A 4,662-nucleotide genomic window follows, 5' to 3' on the forward strand; every position below is an offset into this window, starting at 1 on the left:
CGAAGGCCGCCTGGAGGGATCCCATGTTTTAACCATTCCCACCACTATACAGTAGTGTGTTGTCTGTCAGACAATCAGTAGACATTAAAATGACGTCACATAAGGGATGCTTAACATTGCAATTTGTACTGTTGTAACATCAGTAAAACGTGCGCATGCCACAAATCACGAGAAAAACTATGAAATCTGTAGGTTACAACACAGCATGAAATATGAACTTAAAAAGCAAAAAATAAAAATACTTGTTAGTGTTATTCTCAGTTTTGGTTTTAGTTACTCTTGAAACAGAACACTTTCTACTTTCGTGAATCTTGCAAAAGTACATCAAGACATGACCATGTTTTTGGCCTTTCTAAGGTATCGCATCAGGAAACATGATCTAATGCGGGTCTGAAAAGCTCAAGTGTGAAAAAAATACATGAGGCAGTTTACAAATGAGCTTACAACTAGTGAATCGATGGGTGAAATGTTGCAATGATTTGTACAGCATCACTGAGCATGCGTAACATACCCAGATCAATTGGATGCGTGTACTTAGTACTTGCTGATATTACATTTATAGGAAAGAAGAGAGAGAGAGAGCAGAATATTTGAGACGATCGTAGTTGGTATATTTTCTATTATTTGGTAATAAGCGTTTTAAAATTTATAAGCATTTACTATCAGTCAATTCAAATAAATTAATTATAAAAATAATGATTAAGATGTTAATGACGTTTTAGTTCAAACTCTTAAAGTATGACAAAGGATAACGCATTACATCGTTGCAAACATTACGTAGACCAATGTTTTTGTAAGCGTGACAGAAACAACGGCTGTATGTACGATAAAACCAACGAAGACGTTTCATGAGTCGGCGATTCTTTACTTGTAAACCTGTTACTATTGTAACTGGTGTGTCATTTTATGAACGAAACTTAGTAGTAGTCCTTAATTAGTGTATTGCCAACTTAGATATTAATTATATTTTATGTTGTTATTTATATTTTTATTATTACTTAATCTTAGAACGGAAAGTTCAAATACCTGAAACTTGACTAAAATTTTATGAAATATATACATATTGTTACGTCTCTGGTCGTTTGTTAATTTCCCTTATAAATTCTTCCCGAGGAACTTCAGCGCTACAAGTCCTTTCTTAAATAAAACTAGTTTATTCTTTCTCAATACAATTTTGCAATACACTTAATTTCCACAGTCACTTTAACTTCAAAACACGCTATAATTCACAACGATTCACGCACTTTACTTATGACTTGACTTGATTATCTGTCTCTATATCTCCCTACCCGCAATTATCCTTCCTTTCCTTTTCCTTTTGGCTTGGTAGGCATTTAGGGTAGTAATATACTTCATTCCCCTTCTGGGAATGAAATATAACAAGGGACGGTCAGAAACATTTGTTTCTCTTCACTCCACTACATAATTAGGAATAGGCTTTTACGGTTTAAACGTTTACATAAAGGAGTTTATCACTGATATTTTTCAAAACGTGATGCTCACGCACTGAGGGAAAAGCTGAGGGGAGACTTGGCGAAGCAGAGGAAGATGGAGAGCTTCGTTGAGTTGTGTACTGTCTTTCGGTGTTTTCTTTCTTCTTTCTTTCGTTCGTTCCGCTGCACACGATCGTTTGATGACCACGTGGGGTTGGTCGCTTGACGAACAGAGCAGGGAGATGCAGCATGAGAACGTCCATTATAGACTGAGATCAAACTAAGATTAAATACCGATGGTTGTTTAATAAATTGGTTGCTGATTATGATTTTGATTCACATTAGTGGTTACATTTACATTTGCTTTAAATGTTTACTTTAAACGTGAGATGGTCCTTTCCAGGGCTGGGATCACAGGATCCAAAGCATAAGGAAAACTTTTGTTGTGGGGGGAAACGGGAGTACCCCGAGAAAACCCACTTTCACTGGTAGAGCGCCGAATACTCTACTCTACCAGTGTCCGAAGCTGTAAGGACGAACAGGCGTATATGATTAGACATTATCATTCAGGGCTTGTATTGTATAGAATGGTGAGAGGTATCTTTGCCATGTCACGGGAGTCGCAGCTGCTGATGCGAATTGGTTCGTTAGTGGTGTTCGATTTATTGACTTTTTGTAATATTTATCTGCGAGGGTTGTTAAATGTTCTCTGATGTCGGGAATGTCGCCTGCCTTGTCTAAGTATTCGTGGGGCGTGTAGCTTGGGAGACTATATGCTATCCTGATAGCTAGATTTTGGGGTAGGACACGCTGGATTTCCAAAGCTCGTGCAAAGCTTTATACAAAACCAGCTCCCTGTATTTTGCCACCGCGACCTCTTCCATTAAGGCACGTTAAAACCACCATCACGGGTGGTGTCGAACCCAGCCGCACAGACATTTTAATAGGCTAGAGTCTCGTCCGTTATCCGAATTAACCAAACAAATCGCTCCACCAACTACGAACGGCCATGCACCACCACCCACTGAATCAAGAAAGAGCTCTTAAACTGTCAATCCTTCCAGTGTCCGGGCCAGGTGAGTTCCCCGTGTTGAATGTCGAGTCGGACACTCCACTTTATTTGCTGGCTTATATACTAAAATAGAGGGCACTTAGAAAAGACTAGAGTTGCCAGGAACAATCATGATCCTTCTAGAAACTCATGACGTGTTACCAGCGTCATGTGACTTCCGCTGTCGTAACAATAAATTATAAAATAATAGCTCCCAAATATGCTTATGGAATTTGAATTGTAAATACCAGTAATCAATGCCAAACTACAAGCCATTTATTTTGGTATCACTCAAAACAAAAACATGAACATACAAAGTTCAGTAGAGTATTTTTTCTTTAAATTTGTGAAGAATATTATGAGTAACATGAACTTATTTGCTCAACAGCTCAACATTAGACTGCTCCTGTGTATATCCACAAGTCAAATAGGATAATCAATTTACAGAAAATAAAACCAATACTATTGTGCACAATTTGTTTTAGTATTGCTTGTTTAATTAAGTGAAGTGGTTTTTGTTTTTTTGTGTGTGTCCATGAAAAGAGCTGAGTCTGACTGTAAAACTAAAACATCAGAACCCTGGTAGTGCTCAGTATTTGCTGGGAATTTATCTATTTCATGGTAACATTATACTAGTAGCAGTTAGCAACATAAAAACTGCTCAACCATCCCACAATTTTAACAAACAAGATACCTGAAATCTGACTTTAAAAGTGCAATTGGACAATCAGCAGCCTAGACCGTATAGTTAGGAACTGTGTTTTCGATTATCTTTGGTTAACAGGTAAAAGGAATAAATAAATTTATATAATCAAAAAGTGTTTTGGTATCTAGTAAAAAACACTAAATGTTATTATCTATATATTTAGAACTACTAGTTACCTGAAACCTGTTAATTTGTATATATTTTTGGTAAATCTAAATTAACAGAACAATCAAAATTCCTTTTTTTTCTGTGTATAAAGAGGAAGAGTCACCACAAAGATCTTGGTAGCTGATCTTAAGTGGAAATTATTTACACTGCAATTCTAAGAATTTTTATTTTTTTAAACATTATCAAAACTCTGTTAAATTTTTACAACACATCATGTGGTAACTTTTCCCAGTACTTTTGGGTAAACACTTTCTTTATCCCAAGACCTAAGATTCAGAACTTGCACTTTTATTTGTAATTATCAGATTCAACCGTTACATTGCATGAGACAGTCACCAGGTAAGAAACAAGCAGCCATGTCATCTAATTCTCACACAGCAGAGAAATCTAGCAACGGTGAGTGTCAGAAAGAAAAGGACACTCAAGGATGTCACCATAGTAACAAAGGTTGCTGTCAGTGTGATACTCATTGTACAGGATGTCACCATGGAGATACCAACACTGCCAAGTGTGAACATTCTCATCACCAAATGGATCCTGAGATTGCATGGCTGTGTGAAACAACTCATAAAGGAAAGAGGCCACCAGAGGATACATGCAAAATTTATAATGAACATGCAGAGGATTATGAAAAGGTAACGTGTAAAATAAACATACAGGTTACCAGTATTTTGTTATGACATAATAAATGTACTTCTTTTACAAGTATGTCTGTCATAGGAAAAATGTTTTCCAATATTAGCTTCATTAGGAAACGTATTATGTGTATCTTCATAATTTCTTTGTTTGAAAGATGTGTTACATAAAAGTAGCAACTTTATGTTTTTTTTAAAGTCAGATTTTACATGTATGCCCACAAAATTAAATATCTGTTTTATTGTTTTATCATTATTATGCTGCAATATGTGGAATAGAAAAGTCATGTTCACTTTATCACCTAACTTCCTATGATACAGTATAAGAATTTTGTTCCCGAAAATATATATTGTAATATTTATTATTACAGGATTTGGTGTGATATAATTTTAGAAACAAAATATGGCTTTTGTAGAAAGTATTGTAGATATTTATAAAAAGTTTCTAAGGATGAAACATTGTCCTGTGATGAAAAATATCACTGAACAAGTAAAAATGGAGACTAGGGAGGGTTAAATAAAAGTATTTGATAAGAAAATACATTAACCAAAATAAGTTACTGGAGTGCAAACTGTAGGAATTGGCTTAGATCAGGAGTTTTAACATAACATATTGTTGCGTCAGCGAGATCACGTGACTATTGTCACGCCACCTGCTTTCTAGAAGTA

The 4,662-nt window shown here is 35.6% G+C and overlaps 1 long non-coding RNA gene across 1 annotated transcript; it reads left to right on the plus strand.

Annotated features, from left to right (window-relative positions):
- The first annotated feature begins 514 nt into the window (after window positions 1-514).
- On the plus strand, window positions 515-3,853 carry LOC111086987. The gene is made up of 2 exons (XR_002611712.1): window positions 515-627; window positions 3,664-3,853. It is a non-coding gene; the product is annotated as an uncharacterized LOC111086987 (long non-coding RNA).
- The last annotated feature ends 809 nt before the right edge of the window (window positions 3,854-4,662 follow it).

The sequence above is a fragment of the Limulus polyphemus genome, unplaced genomic scaffold (genome assembly GCF_000517525.1).
Source record: "Limulus polyphemus unplaced genomic scaffold, Limulus_polyphemus-2.1.2 Scaffold1612, whole genome shotgun sequence".
In the NCBI taxonomy this organism is placed as follows: Eukaryota; Metazoa; Arthropoda; class Merostomata; order Xiphosura; family Limulidae; genus Limulus; species Limulus polyphemus.